This window comes from Ursus maritimus, unplaced genomic scaffold (genome assembly GCF_017311325.1).
Source record: "Ursus maritimus isolate PB19 unplaced genomic scaffold, ASM1731132v1 scaffold_9, whole genome shotgun sequence".
NCBI lineage: Eukaryota > Metazoa > Chordata > Mammalia > Carnivora > Ursidae > Ursus > Ursus maritimus.
In genome coordinates this window covers 67,570,980-67,592,978 of record NW_024427107.1, presented here as the reverse complement: position 1 = coordinate 67,592,978, position 21,999 = coordinate 67,570,980, and the positions used below count along the sequence as shown (strand labels likewise).

Sequence of the window (21,999 nt, the reverse complement as noted above, 5' to 3'; positions counted from 1 at the left end):
AGAAGCAGGCTTCCCGCTGAGCAGGGAGCCCGACGCGGGGCTCGATTCCAGAACCCTGGGATCATGACCTGAGCCGAAGGCAGACGCTTAACAACTGAGCCACCCAGGCGCCCAAGTCTAGAGCCACTGACTTGGTCATTCTACATCCAGAAATCTATCTGAAGGAAATCTGAGATGGAAACAGGTTTACTTGCACACGCGAGCATGTGTGCACACACACTCATCTCGGCACGGGTAATGAGAGACAAATACCAGAAAAATATTCATAATACTCAAGATTACAGATAAAATTGGGAAAATGACAAACTACCATTATGATGGGATATGACAACATTATGTTGCATTAAAAGTCATACTTTAAAAGTCTGCTTTTTAACTCCACGCGCAAATACTTCTATTACAGTGAGAAAAAAATCCAATGAGACTGTTGACATTAGGTGATCTCAAATTTAAAATAAGCAAAGAAAAGAGAAAGTCAATGCAGAGAAATACATTAACACTATTTTCTTCTTTATGCTTTTAACGTTTCCCAAGTTTTCCACGGAGTTAATAAAAATAAGCATTATTTGAAAGAAATGATGACCCATGTTCCTGGATCAGATGAGCAACAGGTGTCATCTGAGAGCAAAAGGAATTCAGTTCGTTTTCAGATTATGCTTCCAACAAGCTACGTGATCCTGCGAAATAAGGGAGTGGATTTAGAAAGAGATTGACAGAGTGATCCAGTAAAAAGTGGCTCAGTTTCCAAAGGACCATGGAGAGCAGAGAAGGGAAGCCCTAGGAACAGTCTGAGTGATCTGAGAAATAGGGTGGGAGGGCCTTGATGGAGCTGAGAGGTCAAAGAGCAGCTCCTCTCAGGATAAAAAGCCACAAAGTTCGAAAAGGGAAGAGGCGACTAGAAATCCAGGACACACAGAGCCGTCCGGAAAGGACACGTCATCAGCATCCACAGCTCGGATGTGCAGGGAAGACCATTTAGAGGCATAACCGTATACACACAGTTCACCAGTGTTTCAATTTTCAGCATTAATCCTGCCGATAAAGCACAGAAGTCTTAATTATGGACGTGGGAGAGAATATGAACGTTACCTGCCTTGCCAACATGAAAACAGAGATGCCAGAAAAGGGGAGGTGGACGAGGGAAGGGCGGGCATGCTGGTATGTCAAGCTCAAGCAAGTGTTGAGTCACAGGATACCAGGGAGGCCCAGGAAAGCACGTCTAAGTGGGGCGTGGGGAGGGGAAGGGGCGGTGGAGACAGGCAACTAAGCCTATTATTTAGAGATACTGACCCACCCGCCCCCATTCACTTAGGAACAGGACTAAGGGCAGGCAAGAGAGGACAGGGAGACGGCGGATTCAGGCTCTTTCCCACAACAGCCTTTCCCCATTCGATTTTAAATATGTGCATGCATTATTTTGATTAAAAACCCAATTCTTAGGGCGCCTGAGTGGCTCAGCTGGTGAAGCGTCTGCCTTTGGCTCAGGTCATGGTCCCAGGGTTCTAAGCACTTTATAGGCATTACTTTTCTTTTAAACCTTCCAACAACCCTATGAAAGTAGGTACTATTACAATGTTCATTTTACAGATAGAACAACTGTAGTTCAGAGAGGTCAAAGAGCTTAACCAATATCACACAAAGAATTATTGGGAGAGCCAGGATTCATATCCAGGAAGCGTGATCAGGACCTGGCAGGTCTGTCAGATATGGTCGTGTGGCTCGTACCGTACACAACTCAAGCATACTGTTCTAGTCTCGGGGTAGCTCGGCACTGCCCAGCAAAACTACGATGCCAGACACAGACATGATTTAAAATTTTCTAGCAGCCGCATTAAAAATAATAAAAAGAAACCAGTGAAATTAATTCTCATAATGTATTTTGTTTAAATTAACATCTACATCTTACCATTTCAACATATCAATACGAACACCTATTGAAGATATTTTAGTCTCTTTTTTATACTAAGACTTAGAAATCCAGTAGACAGTTTATACACTTACAGCACATTTCAACCCAGACTTTGTCCACCTTTCATGCACTCAGCAGCCCCATACCGGCTACCACAGCGGACAGCACGGATCCTGCTATGGCTTGAGCAAGCCCAACCTCTCTGGGCCTCCATCTCCCGCTCCCCACCCCCAAAGGTCAGGACAGCCTTTGTATCTGTCTTCTTTCATTGTCAGATACAGTACAACAACCTTTGATCGTAAGAGCTAACATCTGCACGGACTCTGCTGGCTTCTACCCGACGGTGCTTCCTGTCGTTCTTTCAAAGTGCCCCCAGCTGAAAGCTTCAGAAACCAAGGGTCAGAGAGGTCACCTGCTCGGCCCAGAGTCACACAGCCAGTGTGAACCACAGCTCAGGCCTCCTGCCTGCAAATCCAGGTCACTTGTCTTCACTTACAACTTGCTACATGCTTCACCCAGGCCAGGCGAGCAAATGGGTGCCNNNTTCCCTGGAGGGAAATTTGACACCTCCCCTTGGAGGGTCAGAGGCAAGTCACTGAAATGTTTGCATCAACTTTTAAAGAGATCCAATCATGCACCCTTCTCTGCTTCCTGGGCAAAGGAACATCTGGAAGTTTAAACCTCTCAACAGCTGGGAGATGTCCTTAAAAAGCATCATTTATTACTCCCACAATGCAAGCCACACTGTCAATTTGGGGGGGAAAGGGGAGCAACTTGGCAGCTGTCAGTTTCTTGCCTGGGAGGGAGATGTGGGCCCTGAGCCCCAGGAGCTCCCAGAACAAATGGAAGGAGGCTGCCGCTAATCCACCCTCACGGATTAAGTGCCAGCATGAGTCAGGTCTGCAGGACGGTGGGTGACTGGACGAGAACCTGCATTGACTGTCTGCGCTGGGATTCATCCCCCAAACATGCTGAACTGGGAGCACAGGGCAAAATCCAACGGAGCAACCACACCACAAACATCTCTTAAAAAGGCAAAGAGTTCTAAGCCCCAAATGCTCGGCCCTACCCTTAGGACCATCCTCCATCCACTGACATTCCAGAAGGAGGAAAGAATGTGAATGATCTTCGGAGCTGCCAGATGGGAGAGATGATCTGTGGTACAAGGGACAAAGGGACATTTGTGGTCAGATCCCACCCCCCTGCCACTTCAGCTTGGGGGGCCTCCCCTGGACTGCTCTGTGCTCCTGAGGGCTGGGCAGTGGGTGCCATTAATAAACGTCTCCCAAGCGCCCCTAAATTCTCCCGCACTGCACATCTCAACCAGCGACCTGGAACGCTAGAGGCAGAGATAACCTCAAGGCAGGAAAGCAGACCAGTTAAGACACAAAGATCCTAAAATTAGGCTGCCTGGCTTCAAATCTTAGCTCTGGCCCTGCTACTTATTCGCAGTTACCTTGAAAAGTCACTTACCTCTCTGCCTCCGTTTCCCGTTGGTAAAATGGGGAAATGAAGATTGACCACATAGACTTTTGTAAGGACCACACATACAGGTTAGATACAAAGGCAGAGCGCTCAGAACGGAGGCTGGTATACAGTCAGAGCTATTTACAAGCACGCTAGCATGAGTCCACAGTGGAGGAAATCAAGGCCCAAAGGAGGGTAGCAATTAAAGTCATTTTGCAGAGACAGGGCTTAAGCATGGATCCCAAGACTCCAAATCTAGGAACTGAAAAAATGAAACAACACTTATAAATGTTTTTCAAAATGGGAAGCACTGAACACCCTCGGTCATTCATCACATGTTCACAGTCTACCTATTGTGCAAGACACCCCGTTCCAGTGTATCTGGGGCTCATGGGCTGGCGGGATAATAATCACCAGCACTTATTGAGCACCTACTACACGCTGGCTCTGGGGAAAGCTCTTCGTGCACGGAATGTCTTCCAATCTATTCACTTTCCAGTTTCACGGATGCGGCAACACACGCAAGAGGGTAACTTCCGCCCGGAGATCTGAGGCTTCCCAACGCAGAGGCAGGTCCCAAATCTACACTGTGCGAACAGGAAGTCCTCACTCTTATCCACTATGCTCTGCATGCTTTTCCACGTTCCTAACGCATGGGTACAATTATCTAATGGCTTTTGGTGTCTCTGCCACAAAGTAACAGAACAATTCAAAATGCCAGGCAGAGCCCCAGGTAGTTAAAAGCCCAGGCTCTGGGCTCCGACACAATAAATGAATGAATAAATCTTGCTGATGAACCAGGTCCTTCTCCTGGAAGAGGGATCTGCCTGCCCTCCTCCCCTAATTTGGGCCTGAAGGCTGGAATGTGAGGCGGGGAGAAGCACAGAAATTATAGGGCTATTTATTCTTCAGGGAGGCGTCCAGGGTGGGGTGGGGCCTCTAGGAAGCCCATTCTATTAGACTACAATCAGTGTATCTGTTTCTGGAAGGCTTATCCTGGCTGGGGTATGTAAGTCCCCGGCAATCAGAAACAACAGTGCCACGGGAGCAGGCGCCCCGCATTCCTACATTCTAAGCAGAAAGGCAATAGGAAGTCTGGACAGGAAGAGGGGATATCCCACCTGGGCAGGTCAAGATCAAAGGGCAGAGCGCAATAGTCCAGCAGGACCGTGGACCTGCCTGGAATCTTGGGCCCAGGATGAAGGAAAAGTACACTGAACAAGGGCTGTTTCCGGAACGCCAATCCCACCGCTGCGCTGTGTGACCTTGTCTGAGTCACTGGCCCTCTCCTGGGTAGCAGTTTCTATCTCAGCATCAGTCTGGGGCAGGTATATAAGTGATCTTTAAACACCAAGCAGGACCAACGCCAGCAGGAGGGAGCACTTGCTCAGCGTTTATCATCACTCTGGCCCCGAGTTAATCCTGCACCACCTTATTTCAGCCTCCAGACTTTTAGCCTCGGTTCACAGTGGAGGACACGGAGGCAGGGAAAGGTTCAGGCCACTGCATGATGAACTAAGTAACAGAAGGAGACAAAGGCAGGTGGGAAGCGGTGGCCATCCAATGCCAGAAACTGAGCTCTTAACCACCACGCCAAGAACATTTCCTTTTAGATGATCAATGAAGGTGAACTCCTTGGCCAAAGAAGTCCCTTCCAACTCTGAGAGTGTAGGATCCCAGGACAGTCCCAAAGCAGCACAGGGTCCCAACACCCTAGACACAAACGCTGCCCTGTGGGACCTGTGTGAGCAGGCAGACAAGACCGCGCCGAGCAGCGCTGTTTGTGTGGGGGAAAAAACAAAACAACACAACTGCCGACAATTCGCACGCTCTCAGAGAACGAATCAATACACCGTGGTGTGTTCACACAGTGGAAGAGCTGCCCAGTGAGAAACAGACCACAGCCACGTGCACCAACACAGACTTATCGCTGACGTGCTGAGGGGCAAAGGAAGCTGCAGAGAGCACGGAATTTCTGTAAAGCTCAAAAGGAAGGACAGAAAATAGTACAGTATTTAGGCATACTCATGGACACAGTGAAAACAATTTTTAAGCAAAGATATAATAAACTCCAAAATCCAGGATCGCGGTTGTCTCTGGAGGACAGCACTAAGGGGTAGAGGTGGGAGAGACCAGAAAGAAGACGCACATGGCGTCAGTGCTCATCGGTCACATTCTGCCTCCTGGGCAAGGTGCAGGGGCCACAGGTGTCCGGCTACTACCATGCCTCGCGACTGGCCAACAAATGGCATCCATTTCTTCTGGGGACATCAACAGGGGATGACGGGCTGAGTGCTGAAACTACGTGAAATCTGCTCCCCAACTGTCACCAAAAGTGTCTGCCACCAAAAGCATTTGCTGGTCATTTCTCCCACAAGAAAACCCAACTCCTGGACGGGCCTTCGATATGTCGGAATCTCCTGGGTGGGCATGCTGTGACCCCTGCGCTAGGCCGTTGACTGCCACACGTCAGCGAGTACCTGCCCTCACCCAGTCTTCGCTGGGTACCAGGAAGCTGGGTGCTCGCCTGCACTCTGGGAAGTGCGGTAAGAAAAGCCACCTGCTAGAACTCTGAGGGCAGGACCAAGATCAGGCACGTGAGAGCTGAACGGAGACACCCAACGCGGTGAACACTGGCCACTGGAGTCCAAAGGATGAAGACTCAGGGCAGCTCTGTGAGGGCACAAGACATGCACCTGACACGTGGGCTGGAGGGCCGTGGCTGAGCTTCGTACAGTTTCTGCGCCTCATGCCCAAACCACAGGCAACAAGAGAAAAAAACAGCTACGTTGGACTTCATCAAAATTAAAACCACTTGTGCATCCAAGCAAGAACGCTTTCAAGGGAGTGAGGAGACAACCCACAGAATGGGAGAAAACATCTGCAAACCGTATACCTGAGAAGGGATGAATACCCAGAATATAAAAAGAACTCCTACAACTCACAGCAACAATAGACATTTCTGCTAAGATCTAGAAGGGGTCAATAAGCACATGAGAAGATGCTCGAAAACACTAGTCACTTAGCGAAATGCAAATTGAACCCACCGTAAGATATCATTTCATACTTTCTAGGATGGCTACTACTTATACATAGCCATGTATATGTGCATTTATATATACAAATAAAATAAGCGTTGGATACAGAGCAGCTATGGAAAATAGTACGGCAGTCTGCCCCCTAAATGAAACAGAGGATCGCCACAAGACCTAGCAATACCTACATCCATTATGCTCACAGAAGCATAATTCACAATAGCCAAACGGTGGAAGCAACCCAAACGTCCATCGACAGACGAACAGATGAACAAAACGTGGTACGCACATACAAGAGAGAATCCTTCAGCCCTGAGAGAGGAGGGCATTCTGACCCGTGCTCCAACAGGGATGAACACTGAGGACATTGTGCGAAGTGAGATAAGCCAGTCACTGAAGGACAAACGCTGTGTGATTCCACTGATAGGAGGCACCAGGACTAGTCACACTGGCAGAGACAGCGTGTAGAACAGTGACTGCCAGGGGCTGGGGGGAGGAGGAATGGCGAGCTGGTGCTTCACGGGGACAGAGTTTCAGTTTGGGAAGATGAGGAAGCTCTGGAGATTCAGGGCTGCACAACAATGTGCTTCAGGCCACGGAACCGGACACTTGGAAAGGGCGACAAAGGTACATTTCGTTAGGTGTATTTTACCTCCATAAAAAATGTAAATAGAAAAACTACGGGGCGCCTGGGTGGCACAGCAGTTAAGCGTCTGCCTTCAGCTCAGGGCGTGATCCTGGCGTGATGGGATCGGGCCCCACATCAGACTCTTCTGCTATGAGCCTGCTTCTTCCTCTCCCACTACCCCTGCTTGTGTTCCCTCTCTCGCTGACTGTCTCTATCTGTGTCGAATAAATAAATAAAATCTAAAAAAAAAAAAAAAAAAAAAAAAAAAAAAAAAGAAAAAAGAAAAACTAAAAACCTACAGATAAACTATGCCTCCATCCCCCCACGTGTGTCAGTGAGGATGGTGACCGGAGCTGTGACCTCAAAGAGCTTGCTACAAACATTAAGTCCATGCCGGCAGGTAGAGCAAAGCACATCCTGCAACAGGAACTCAACGAATAGGAGTAAGTGCCCAGCACAGAGCGAGAGCTGTTCTTGAAGCCTCAATCCAGCCCCTCAAAAAAAGGGAAGAAACAGAGACAGGAGACATGCACGGCTCACTCACTGTGACCCCCACACCCGCTGACACAATCGGGCAGGCTCCAGCATTCCAGACAGGTGCCAAGGTGGCCCAGATGTCCTCACCTGCACAGCCCCCAATCCCCAATCAAACACCAGAAACTCTTTTCTTGGGAACCATGCGGAAGGGGGTAGGGAGTGGGTATGGAGGCCTTAACAGCAAGAGAGCTTCCTCTCAACTACCAGGTCTACTTTCCACCAGGAAACCCAGCAATCCAGGACAGCAGACGGTGCAAAATTCACTTCCTGTCTGCAGGGCTCACAGTCCTGCTGTCCGATCCCGCTCCCGTTCACGCCGGGTTGCAGGAGCCAGAGGTGAGCTATGCAGGGGACCTGGATCCACTTCCTTTCTGCCTCCCCCCTCCACCCCCTAGATGTGCCAGCTGGAGGGCAGGTCCCCAAACATCTCTGGGAGAGCCTGTGAGTTCCCAGGGCCTCAGATGTGGTGCCTGGGAGGTGAGAGGTGCGCCCTAAATCTGTTCATGTGAACTCCGTTTCCTCCTGGGTCACCTTCTACAGAGGAAGAAACTCAGCCCAGAGATGTGAAGGTCACGCAGCTACTTTGCGGCAAGCTGAGGTTCAAGCCAGACAGTCTGGCATTAGGATCTGGGGAGACAGACACAGACATGAGGCCAGGGACATAAAGGAAAGATCCGCTGGATGTTGTCACTTCTGCCCATGCCGCCCGAAGCAGAACTGGGTACAGGGAGACACTTGCAAGGGTCACCAGGAGAGCGAATGCAGGTGGCACCCTTATGTTCTTGCTCAGAAATCAGAGGGAGACAGTGAGGGAGGAGAAGGCTCAGCCAGACACCTGAGTGTTTCCTCTCCACTGGCGCTTCATTAATGTGCCCATCGCGCCCCCTCCCTCACTGCCACCAAGTCCTATTTATAATTAAAACAGGTTTATGACACGGGAAAAACACCCAAAGCCCTTTGCCCTCCATCCACACCACCTGGGACAGCTACACCCCAATTCTTCCCTTTGCTTGCCCAATCTCTGTCCAGAGATTGTCTCATCAGAACCAGAGACCTGGGGTCCCGATATCTAAAATAAGCAGCTGAAGTCAAAACGGTCCTGCCCTTTTGGAATACGGAAGAAGCGGGGGGATCGGAACACAGGGATGGGAACAAAGAGAAACTTCACTGAGGGAAAAGAATTTGTTTTTATATTTCCTGGGGATCTGGAATTAATGGATGGGTTCCAAACGCAGTCTCCACACTCTGACCTGGGTTCCCATCCACCTTTTCAGAGTTGTGTGAACGTGGGCAGGTCAGCGAACTCCTCTGAGCCTCCACTTGTCCCATCTGGAAAACGGGGCTGATGATGGTTGCTCTCACGATACCTGGGGTGACGCGAGTGAAGTACTTAGCACCGTGCCACACAGTGGGCTCAGCTGTTGTCAGTAACATAACTCGGATGACACAGATTCTCACCATCAGCCAGAGGAAGGAATTCGAGTTCCCACTCAGAGATAAGAAACACAGACGCCCAGCCCCTCTGTCACAGGCAAACCCATCTCCACCTACTCCGCTCCACCCCACCAACCCCGTCCATTAACCCCCACCACCGACCTCGACGCCTTCCCAACCAACCAGACCTCAGCCACCCTATCCCCGGAGACCCGCCTAAGTCAGCGGCTCCCCGAAGCCTTCCCTGTGTTCAGCTGCCTGGCCTACTGGGCTCCAGCACCACCCCGTGCATCATGAGATCCACTATCCCAGCATGGTGTTGTCGACAGGCGCAAAATCGCATGTGCCTATCCCCGCACTGGACTCACTCACCGGGGAGGGTCTCAGAGAGACCCCCGAGCTCTTCTCAATCGCAGAGCTGCGAGCCCAGCATGGTGCCTGCACGTGAGACACACGGTAAATGCTGGTGACTGTATGCAGCTGTTCACGTGCAATTTACACACAGAATTAGTTCACTCTTACAACTACACGAATCGATGTGGGACAAGTTCTGCACACTGGTGCACAGTCTGGGTTCAGGAGCTGTAGGATGGCGTTTTCCTACAGCGATGGGTAATACTAAATACCATGGGGCTGCACCGTAATGCTGCTTCGTCATGACCGCGCTTTCGCGCTCACGCTGTCGCCATCTCTCAAAGCCGGGACTAGATCTTCTATACTGCGAAATCTGTAGTTCTTCTGTCCTCCCCTGGAGCCACGAGTCGTTCCAGGCACAGGAAGGTCCTGTAGTTCCTAACCATGTCCTTAATGAATTGTTCCTGCACGGCGCTCACACAGATAAGACGGGAAAAGCTGTACAAAGTGGGGTGGGGCTTCTCTCCCCACGACAGCGGCTTGTTTGTTTCTTTCGGCAACTTTGCTGTGACCGCTCACAGTAGTGAAGAGGGATCTGAAAATCACGCGTGTTCCCCTGCCGGAAGTCAGCAGTGACGAAGCCGCTGGGAGGGCAAAAGCCCAGGAGCTGCCGGGAAACCATCATCATCATCATCATCATCATCACTGCCCGGTAACTGCCCACCAGTACCACGCGTCCCAATCCAGCAGGACACAAAAGGACTGGCTTCCTTAAAAAAAAAAAAAAAAAAAAAAAAAGCCAACCTGTGTCGAGGCAGAGAGGGAACAGGAAAAGGAAAGCAGCAGTCTAGAATCTAAGAAGCAATTACTTTTCCAGGCACACGCAGCCCATCACGAAAGCACGTAAGGGTCTGAAGAAACAATTCAGAACACCACGGGCACGGTGTTCTATGGGATCAGGAACGTTACTACCTTATCTTCGGGGAGGCGCTGGCCCAGTTGCAGCATCTGGTCAATAAGGATTGAAGCAAGGAGCACCCACCACGGTCCTGCACGCCCGGCCCCTGCTAGGCCCGGGGGGGGGGGGCACAGCAAAGCATGGCATGTCTGCTCATGCAATGGGAGAGCCACCGCAGTGGGTGCAAGCCTCTGTGCACATCTGCCCCACGTGTGTGTTTATTTTGGAGACAGAAAGGACTTCTGCCTAGAGAGCGGAGCTGGAAGGCTTCCATGTGGGACCGAAGAGGTAGCCAGCGGCCTTCCGAACAAGCGGAGGCACCTGGACTTCATCCCACAGTGATAAGGAGCTGTGGAAGGTTTTGAACAGGGGCAGGGATGAGATCAGAGTGACATTTCAGAGAGATGGGTCCACACGTGGTGTCCCGGACGTGGAGTCTCGGAAGAACGTTCTAGCTAACGCAGCCCAGAGTGCCCTCTTACTGGATGATTGGCTTTTCCCATTTTTCAAAAGGTAATAGAAAAAGCCAAAGGTCCTGTGTGGCACGTCCCCTGTAATTTACGGGAAAGCAGCTGGAGCAGACAGAGGCCCCTTCCAGCATTCCTTCTGACGGGGTTTACTCCACAGTCCCACTTAAGTCATGATTCATCCAACCTTGGGATCGCGTCAGCCCATCTTCCCACTTAAAGACAAAGAGATCTCCTATCCTGACAGAGCATCGCCTCTTATAAAACAGAGGTGTGCATCTGGTCCATAAAAAACCCATGAGCCAAAGGCCAGAGTGTCCTGGCCAGGTCTGTACTCAGAGGACGCCGCCACTGGGGACCTGGAGGCCTCACCCGCAGGCTGTGCTTCCCGTGGCCACCGCCTCCCCTGCCCCTTCACAGGCCCACCTTCCCCCGAAAGCACCTGGGAGGAGGAGCTTGGAGGCTGCCCCCTGGCCTGAGTCTCCTCTGTCCTTCCAGAGCCAAAGGCACTATCCTTTCCCTATCATCTCGCTGGACATTCCACACATGTTTTCTCAATCAGCAAGGCATTCCCTGCATAGTTATTTGTTTAAAAGGAAAAGCAAAGGGTTTTTTAAACAAGCAAGGGGTGACGCAGGAAAGGGGAAATCACTCTTTCCGTTACTATAGTGCATGGAAAGTGTCCTGGCAGACAGGACTCCCAGACGGTACAATAAGGTTTTCGCATTTTATACCTGAAGGATTCCTGACATCCTTGACCCTGGTTATGCAACCATCTGGCCTCTGGTCCAGCGCTGAGACCTGACATCGCGGCGCCAGGACGGCTCCCCAGGAGCTCCCACCTTCTGCAGCCTGCCCTACCTGTCTGGGTGCTTCCTCCAGCCCTGCTCCTGGCCAGAGTGCTTTTCAGAAGGCAGACTAGATTCTGAAACTCCCAGACCGAAAGCTTGTAATGCCTTCCCATTTTTAGCCCGAGTACCTGCTGCGAAATAGGCCTGCGGTCAGCAGCCACCCAACGGCCCAGAGAACGTGAACAGTGGGGCTGGGCAAGAACCCAGCCCTCACTCGCCCCGAACTACAAGCTAAGTGCTGTCCGCCCCGTGGACGCCTTGGGCATAGGTCAGAAGCATGGCTTGTCTGGCCAAAGGCAGCTGGTAGATACGGGGCTTGAATGATACTGAAGGTCAGGAATGACAGGATTCCTCAAAAGGCCTGGCGTCTGCAGACCAATTTCTAACAGTCACGTCTCACCCAGACAGAAGCAGCCAGCAGGGGAAATGGGACGGGTATCAGTCCCTTTCCCCACTTCCTCTCCTAACTAACTCCTGCTTATGCTTTATGTCTCAGCTTAGCGGTCACCTCCTCCAGGAAGCATTTTGCATGTCTGTATTATTCTTTCGGAAAGCATTCAAAGTCAAGTCGAAGTAGCCGTTTGAGCCCCAACCCCTCCTTCCTCCTAAGATGACAACAGTGACTTTGATCTAAGTCCTTCTGGCCCATTCTTTAGACACTCACATCCATCTCTAAGTATCCTCAAGGAACACAGAGTATGAGCTGCGAGTTCGCAGGCTGACGAAGGAGTGGGGGCTGCACACGTTTTCGATTTTACCGCATGCTGCCCGCTGGTCTCTCAGGAGACCTCATGCTCACGAGCTGAGTTCGGGGGATCCTGGGCCACACAGCCTTGCCAAGACTTGAGTCAGACTTCCCATTTTGGGCACATTTTAAAACAGGAAAATTGTACCCCCTGGACACAACTCAAATGCCCCTCCGCTGAAGGATGTGTCCTGAACTAGCGGCATATCCGTGGAACAGAAAGCCATCTAAACCACCAAACCACTGATACCTGCAGCGGAATCCCCCAGGCATCAGGCTACGTGGGAAAAACCAGACTCGGGGGGCTACACACTGTGTAATTCCGTTTAGACAAAAAGGCAAAGCTGTAAGGTCAGAGAACCAATTATTGGTTGTCCTCGGCTGGGGGTGGGGGAGCAGCCTGACTCCAAAGGGACAGGGGGGATGTCTGGGGGTGAGGGAAACAGTCTGTATCCCGACAGTGATGACGACACGACAGTGCACACAGCTGTTGTGTGTTTATGAAAACGCCTCGTGCTGCGCCCCAGAACAGAGGAAACCCGCTGGACAGACATCAGATCTCGATCAGACTTCACACCTGACTTTATCAGTGAGATTCAGAAGCTCCCTGCATGTACTCTCAACTCTGCTTTCTTCCGCTGAGAGCTGCTTGTGGGTCTCTTTTACCTACTTTGCGAGAAGGTTGTTGGGCTCTTTGTTATTGGGTCTCTTTTACCTACTTTGCGAGAAGGTTGTTGGGCTCTTTGTACATCCTCATAAGTACAGCTTTTTTGTGCTTAGACGTGCTTTCTTCTTTAATAGCTAGTCCCATTTGTCAGCTTTTTCCTTTTCACGTGGGCTTTGCTCCTTCTCTGGTGAACTTCTCCTGGGTCTTCATGTCTCGCTGGAATGCGGCATGTCAGGATTGACCCTTTCATCCCACAGAAACCACGTTCTTGCATGCCTCTATTCATAATCTTTCACATTCCTTACAATAATGGGGTATTTTAGTACACTGGCTTCTTTCTGTTTCTCCCCCACTATTCCAGAAGCTCCCTGAGAACTGGAACCATAGCTGTTGATCACTACCAAATACCCAAGGCCTAGAACAACGCTCAGCACAGAAGAGGCATTCCACAAACATCTGCTGAATAAATGAAAGTCAAGAAAAACCTAATACGAGTGCCCATGATGTACAGAAACATGCGTCTAGCATGTAATAGACACTGTACGTAAAAGACATATCAGCGTGTCATTGTATCACTGGCAGCAACAAACATCACACCTCTCGCCAGAAAACAGCAAACGTGGCTTCAGGGCCAATCTCATGAGCCACAAGAGTTACCTAAGCTTTTTAAAATATCGAGACGCTATGATGTCATAATCCTAAGACTGGGGACTTACAAGAACAAAAAAACAAAAACAACAACAATAACAACAAAAATACAAAAGAAAACAAAATCAAAAAACCCCAAAAAGCTTTAACTAAAATACAGAAAACTTGATCTATATAAAAAACATTCTATTACGGAGCTGAGCATCCAAATGAGAAGAATGATTAAGTGGAGCAATGAGACAGTCACTTAACAGAAATGTTATCTACACAATAAAAACGGGCAGAGTACACAAGAATATCCCGGAACGCCCACTACCTAACTAGGACAAGTCAGGATGTGACCATATACACCAGAATGACAACCGCAGCAATAAAGACAAAACAGGGACTGCATTTAACTCAAGAAATTATATTTAACTTTCATAGACTTTTTCCCAGATTTTCAAAGATAAGCTCCCATTTGTTTCATGTGAGGAAAGCTAAATTTCCCATCACAGTTCTGTCCACCAAGGGCCTGGACTCTCCAGCTCAGGTCCCTCCTTCCTGAAACCCACCCTCTACGTGCAACTGTCATCTCTCTAAATATAAAATCTGGAAAACAACTTCTTGGTTGCGATTCTGGGAAAGCACCCCCAGAGTTGGCAGGGCCCATTCAAATCCACTTCTGCCTGGTCATTAAGGCTCCTGAGAGTCCCCGCAGCCTCCTGCCATCTCCTCCTGACACACGGGAGCCTCCCCTCTTAGTTCCCTGTCTTCCAGGCCCTTGTGCAGACCAGAGACCCCTCATCCCTCTTCCCTCCAGGGTGGGGACTGCAGGACTCAGTGGCCACACACCTGGCTGCCTCCATTTTTTACGTCTCCCCCCTCACCCCTGGCAGGTATCATCGGGGGTCTGCCTCTCTCCTCCACTGGGAGCTCCTTCAAGACGGGGCGGTTTCTTACTCACAGCGGAATCCCCTGAGTCGGCACTCACTCGCCCACTCACTCACTCATTCCATGCCCCAGATGCCTACCACGTCCCAGGCACCGTTCCAGAGCGGCCCTGTTGGACAGAAACAGAACGCAAGCCACGTGTACTTCGAGATTTTCTAGTAACCATGGTTTTAAAAAGTTAAAAGAAACAGGTGAAATTAATTTTAATAATGTACTTAAGCCAATATATCCAAAATATCATTTCAATATACAATCGACACTAAAGAATTCATTAATGAGGCACTTTACATTCTCCTTCTGTACTCAGTCTTTGAAAGCCATGTGTATTTTACACCTCCACTCAGACTAGCCTCTCCCGAGTGCTCGGTGGCCACCTAAGGCGGGTGGCGACCACACGGGACAGCAGTTGCAGACACTTGGACTACAGCACTAACAGCCCAGCAGCCCATGACCGGGAGCCATGCCCACGACCACCAGCCTGGCCCAAGAGCCTGCGATGCTCGCCTGCCCCTGGAGCCCCGGCTTCTGACCCTGATTTAGCCCCTTCTCAGCACAGCAGCCAGACCGACCGTTTCCAAACCTAAGTCACATCCAATCAGTTTTCTATCTAAAAACCCGTCAACAGCTCCCCATTTTACAGAGTAAAAGACAAGTCACTCGGTAAGGCGACAGCGACTGACGAGACTTGTGGTGCTCATTTCACTACATGAAGCCAACCCCAGGTACACCCGAAACTAACAGAACGTTATACGTCAATTACATCTCAATTCAGGAAAAAAAAAGACAATGTCTCCGGAAAGGCCTGAAGACTGTAAAGTACCCACTGCGTGCTGCCCGGGCAGCCCCTTCCACCTCTGTCCTGTCCGCCTTGCTCACGCCACCGCTCCGGCTCATTCTCCGAGCCGCTCCTCCCACTCACAGGCTCACCCCTGCTCTCAGCCTCTGTCCTGGCTCTCCCCCCGCAGGGCCCGTAACAGCCTCCTCTAGACTAACCTCCTCCATCTCCCTCAAGCCTGCTCCAACGTGGGCTTCTCGATGGAGCGTGCCCCGACCAGCCAACTTAACCCGGCAGCCCACCCCAGCCCTTCAGACCCTCACTGGCTCTACCGGCTCCCTTAGAACGCATTACCCTCGAAAACACTATGAATGGGGCGCCTGGGTGGCTCAGATGGTGAAGTGGTGAAGTGTCTGCCTTCGGCTCAGGTCAGGATCCTGGGGTCCTGGGATCGAGTCCTGCATCGGACTCCCTGCTCAGCAGGGAGTCTGCTTTATTTATTTGAGAGAGAAATCAAGAGGGAGAGCAAGAGAGAGACAGAGAGAGAGAGCACACAAGCAGGGGGAGCAGCAGAGGGAGGGGGAGAAGCAGGCTCCCTGCTAAGCAGGGAGCCGGACAACATGGGGCTTGATCCCAGGACCCTGGGATCACGACCTGAGCCGCCGAAGGCAGACGCATCACCAACTGAGCCACCCAGGCGCCCTCAACATACGAATTTTGGAAGGACACAAACATTCAGTCCATAACAAGTATCATGGAGAAAAATAAATCTCAGGAGGGGAAATAGGAGAATATAAATATAGCAACTACCACTTATATAATAAGTACCACATGCCAGACCTTGTGCTAGGCACCTTACGCCCAGCGGCACAGGGGGGCCAGAGCCACTCTGCACCGGGGGGGGTGCACCTTCTGCCTCCACCTGTTCCACCTCTCCCTCTGAGGACCACCCTGCCCCACTGTGCGGTTTGGACTGGAAAGGACATGACAGGAGGGCAGGGATTTTTGTCTCTTTCCTTCCCTACTGGATCTCCAGCAGCTCCAACAGGGCCTGGCACACAGCAACTGCTCAGCGAAAGAATGAATGGATCAATCAGTCTGGAGTACAGTTACCCGGACAAGGGAGCCCTAAAGAACAATCAGTAACAACTGCTCTTCTGTCTTCTTCCAGAGCTGACTTCCTCTGGGCTAAGTGCTCTGCACCATCCCTGCGAGAGAAAAGCCATTCTCCCTGCATCGCAGCTGAGAGGTTAAGTAACCTGCAAAGCCAAGCTGAGGCCTGAGGGGCAGCCCCCATCCCTGTCCTTTCAGAGACCTGCTTCTGCCGCTTCCCTGATCACTTATCTCTTTCCTCCTTACAACAGTCGGCCTTTCTCTCAGATGCTTGCAAAGACCTCTAGTGAAGTCACTGCAATCTCACCGTAACTGTGTCACCAGAATGCTACCTTTATATTAAAATGTATTCAGAAACCGCTACTCCAAGCAGCCACAGGAAGTAATAAAAACCCAATAATTGTAGCAGTAATATTAGCTAACTTTTACGGAGGGTTTACTAGGAGCCGAGGCCCTCTGCCGAATGTCCCCTACTTCCTCCTCACAGCAACTTGTGAAGTTTTATCATCCCCATTTTATAGATGACAAAACTGAGGCTTACAGAGGTGAAGTAACTTGCCCCAAAAATAACCCTGATCTGCACTACCTCTTACAGGTCCCCAGATGCCTCCAGCAGCTGGCTGGTTTCCTTCTCTTTCTTCAGTGTCCGTTCCCGCGGGGCAAACCCTCCACTTCCCACCACCTTGGGCTGTTTCATCTCTGACTGTAGGCTGGGGGCTGCTTGATTCCTTGAAAACAGAGCAGTCCTGGACAGTCACCTGACTCAACTGAGTACCAGGGCCGTGTTGGCCACCAGACGGTGAAGATGACCACCGGCCCCTCCTCACCCCACCCTGCCCTGCTCTCAAGCAGCTCCTGGTCAACAAGGGAAAGGGAGACAGGGAAACAAGTAATCCTGGGGCCCAGATTACCCACCAGACGCCACCACAGCAACAGCCCCTACCTTCACCCCCCAAAAAAGAGGAAGAGAAAACAAAGGAAAGTCAAGCCAGAATTCTGCCAAGTAAAAATGACTGAGACCATTTTGGCGTCGTGAATGTAAGTCTGGTGTTTTACGGGCCACGGTGTTACTGTTTGTACGGACACAACTAAGAGAGGGGCCACGGCAATCTTTGTACGGGGATGTTCGGGAGCTGCAGGAGTTGCACACACTCAGGACAGAGGCAGGGACTGAGAACAGTTGCGGGGAAGACTGGCTAAAAGGGCCCTATCTCCCGTCCGCTGTGGATGGTGAGAGTAATTAAATGCTGGACACAAAGTCAGGCAGGGTGCCTAGATGTGGCACTTCACAAATACTCAGAGTCTACACCGTGTCTGAGCCTCCTGCCCGGAGCCCCAGGGACTTTGGTCCCCAGACTCAGGGGCCAGAGCTCTCCAGGCACTAAAGGCCTGTCTGAGACTCCCTGGCCCACTAGGAGCACCCGGCTCCCCCAGGGCGGAAAAGGCAGGCTTGGAAGAGGCAGGCTTCGCACCAGATGTGAGGGTTTTGATCCTGCCTGAGTCCTCCTGCTCCAGGCCAACAAGCATCCTCTGCTGATATTTAATCTCCCTACCCTCTTACTTCTGGGAGCAGGCCCTGGGCCAGCTCCTGATGGCTGTGCTGCTCTCCAGCTGTGTGACCTGAGGGGCTATTTTCAACTACTCCGAGCTGTGGGTTCTTCACCTGCAAAATACTAGTAATAATAATAATCCTATTTCATATGGTTATTGGGAGATTAAGTGAGGTAATATATTTAAAGCATTTAGAACTGACACTGGCCCATGATAAAAACCTCATCATGGCCACACATTTTATTATAATTGCCTGGTGAAGTTCTAACGGGCGTACAATGCAAAGAACATGCTTGGCATAATACACAATTTCCTGTTATTATGGGAACTACTATGATTATTATTATTTAATATTATTACTACTGTTATTAGTTCCTTAGATTATTTGGAAAAACAGAAGAGACCGAGGAGGCACCTATCAAAGGACCATCTAGGCAGCATTCTCCAGTAAGGCCTAGAATTTCTGAGGTTTACTAGGGAGACTGTAGAACTGACCATCAATGGGGTTCATCAATGTTGCTCTGTTCCCACCTTGGATCTGGGTCTCCCTACAGACGTGGGATACAGAACAAGGGAGTCCTGGTCTCTTAAAGAGATCACAAACCAGCATCAGGAGAGAAGGAAAAAAACAAACACAAGGAGAAGGATGTGTCTACAGCCAACTGTGAAAGGGAATGCAAATAAAAAGCCGGAGCATCCAGGAGGCCATCTGACATCAAACAGGCAGAGTCAAGTACAGCCTTTAGCAGGCCCACGGCCACGTTGCCAGACAATATGGACCGGCAACTATCCAAGGTCCTCGGTTTCCTCAGGAAAGGGCTGATTTGCCATTGGCCTGGCCAAATTCAGGGACACGAACACAAAGAAGAAAGTAGGGGTGTCTTATCATCCAGGAGACTGACTCTTGAGCTGAGCTGTCTCAGAAATGTGTCCACCTCAGGCACTCAGAAGGCCCCAAACCCAGGCAGCCTGCCTGCCTAACATTCAAGAAAAAAAAAAAAAAAAAAAGGCTGAAGCACATGGGATTCACACTGGATGTGGACAGGGAGAATTCATCTGGATTCTAGACCAGCAATCACAGAGACCAGTGGGGGTCAGAGAGCTCAGAACTGAGAAAAAGAACTCCCTCCTTCCAGGCCAAAAAAGCTCCAGTCACGGAAAGAAAGAGCACACCAGACAGCATGGGGTGTGGGGGAGGGGAGAGGGAGGAAGAGAGAGGAAAATCCGAAAAAGCATTTCGTCTACTGGTTTTGTCTACTTTTCAAGAGACGCCTGGTTTATGCAGTATTCTGCGCTCAGAACAACATTAACCGTAACAGTAACAATAAACAGCACCCTTCACCAGGCAGAACATAATGTCACCACACAATAAATCCCCTCTGGGAGTTCAATAGGTACAGCATTATGGTCGCCCCTGGACGCACCCAGCCTTTCCATCACCAGACCCACACAAGGAAGGCCAGTCGGGCCCCTTGCCAACGGCTTAGACCACGAGGAGTCCTCACCTCTAAGATGTAACTCCCCTCAAGTCCTGGAGACCGGGCCACGAGGCTTTGCCCAGCCAGCGATTCTGTTTGTCCTGCTGCTGCTTCCAGGAAGGTTTTTCTCCTAATAAATCTTTCAGGAAGTTCCACTCAGGGTTCAGAGGATCCATACAAGCACCTTTTCCACTGGTTAGAGTTTTAGAAAGATTTGCTGTGACCACAGGACTGTGTCAAATGAACAAGCCTCAACTTGTCAACGCCAGTATGCAAAATAGGTCTGCAAGATCCTATGAGTAACAGCAGAGCAGATAGAGTCCCTCGTCCTCCAGGCCCCCGCCCACCCACCACACACAAACACACGTTTTTCTCCAGGCTTTGCTTCCTCCCGCAGCGAAACAGCTCCAGGAGGCAGGGCTCACAGAGGTGAAGGGGCCAGAGGGGGTTGCCAGCCTCTCCTTGGAAAATGTAAGACCAGAAAAGAAAACCAAAACTTCACCCTCTACTCCCTAAAAACCCTCACAAGTGATTTCCCCTCTTCTCTCTTCTTCTAAAAGGGCCTGAAGGCAGGGGCTCCAGGGAACAGAAGAATATTCCATGCTTACAGAGTATCAGGAAAATTCACAGTGTATCCGGGCACCGGACACATGCAGCCTCATGGCTGCCCTTCCTGAAAGTCAATACCCACCCCCAACACTGGCAAAAAAAATAAGAGCACGTTAGTCTAGGGAGGGTAAACACAATTAAACCAACAAGCCATCCGAAAACAATGACCATGAGAAGGGTGTGGGGGCACCCAGCTAATCTGTAAATGCGATGCAAAAGCAGAGAAAGTTTCCAAAAACAGTTGCTGGGTTTTTGAAAATCCTCTGGTGGGGGAGGATAATGGTCAAAGGATGGAGGCAGCATCATATGGTTCACAGACCTCTAGCTTCTCAAAAGGGTCCTCCAAACCACATCTGCGACCCCAAATCGGTACTGATTGGAGGAGGTCTATTTTTAGGTGTTGGGTAACAATGTACCTTCCATCAAGTGCACAAACCCGGAATTATCTCATGCATGTATGGCCCATTTGATGTCTCCCCCCCTCCCGTCCCCCCACCAACGCCCAAACTCACCGCCACTCTCGAGTCTGGTGATGAGGAAAGTGCACGGTTAACAAGCACACGTCGGACCCGAAAGCCCCTTTCCTCTGTCCAACTACTCTTTGCGCATCCCGACCCGCAAGGCCGAGGCTTGCGAGTTCCCAGAAACGCAGAGGGCAAGATTCTAACTTACTGGAAGGTGGATCCCGCTGTGTCTCGGCAGGTCGCCGGGGCTGCCAACATCCTCTCCGCGTGGAAATCCGCTCGGGGGACCCAGGGGGTGCCGGGGCCGGTCCCTGCGCGCGGCCCCTCGCTGCCCGTCCGGGGCCAGGCCGCCCCGAGCCCGCCCGGCCCGCGGGCCCATGTGCTCGGCGGCCGCACGCGCTCTGCCCGCTGGAGCGCGGGGCTGGCGGGCGGCCCGTGACGTCACGGCGGCTCGCGCTCGGGCCGCGGGGGAGGGGGAAGCGCGCGCCGCCCGGCCGGCCGCGTGCGTCCTAAGTCCCCGCGCGCCCCGCGCTCGCCAACCCCGGCTCCTCGCTGCCCGGCGCGCCCCTCCGCCCGCCGCCTGGGCAGCGCGGAACGCCGAGCGGCGAAGGGCTGCGCGAGGAGGCGGGGCCGGCCTGGAGCGCTTCGGCCGCCCAGGGCCCAGAAGACGCCGGGTCGGGGGGAGGGGAGCGGAGCGCTGGGCACCGGGAGAGGGGGGGAGGGGAGCGCTTGGCACCGGGCGGGGGTCCCGGCTGCACTGGCGCCGGGGCCGGAGCGTACCGGCGCGACCCTGCGGGGATGCCCGCACTCTGGAGCGCCGCGATTTCCGAACTCCCTCTCCCAGCCCTCCTACCCATCCCGGTGTCGTGGAAGCAGGGAGTCTTCCCACTTGCCGGATGGGGAAGGCGAGGTCTGGGAAATAGAAGGACCAAGACGCTCTGAGATGGGAGCGAAGACCCCTGACTTAGCTCCATCCCTAACGATCCGAGCGCCTCCGTGGGTACCACCCAGCATCCGCGGGCCTGGTGAGAAGGGCGCACGCACCTTCTCACCTTCTTCGACATCTTTGTCGGTCCCCAAGGGCTGAGGTTGGCAAACCCGTGTAGAGAGCCGCTGTCTGCACCGCTCCCTCCACCATAAAGTATGACAGTCCCCCTCTTGAATGCCCAGTAGTCCCTCCGAAGTAACTCCAGAGCGCCCGCCTCCTTGCTTTCTCCCCGTCATCCCTGGACTGGGCCGACGCAAGGAGCCGTCTCCGTTCAGTTGAGCATTTATTGAGCACCTACCGGGAGGCGATGCCCTGCGAGGCGACGGAGAGTGTCTCAAAGACGAGTTGGGCACAGACCGGTGAAAAGATGGACACGCAAGTGGATGAC

At 51.6% G+C, this 21,999-nt stretch overlaps 1 protein-coding gene across 9 annotated transcripts in view; it reads right to left on the bottom strand.

The window, feature by feature from the left end:
* The window catches only part of LOC121101714, a 230,094-nt gene extending 209,104 nt beyond the window's left edge, over positions 1-20,990 (bottom strand). For 3 of the 9 annotated variants that reach the window (XR_005833727.1, XR_005833728.1, XR_005833729.1), the window contains exon 1: positions 20,832-20,988. The gene's annotated coding sequence lies outside the window, so the exon portion shown is untranslated. Of the gene's footprint in view, positions 1-19,577; positions 20,496-20,671; positions 20,791-20,831 lie in introns of those variants that run through there. The other 6 variants (XR_005833715.1, XR_005833723.1, XR_005833717.1 and 3 more) reach the window with 5 other exon arrangements.
* Between the last annotated feature and the right edge of the window lie 1,009 nt (positions 20,991-21,999).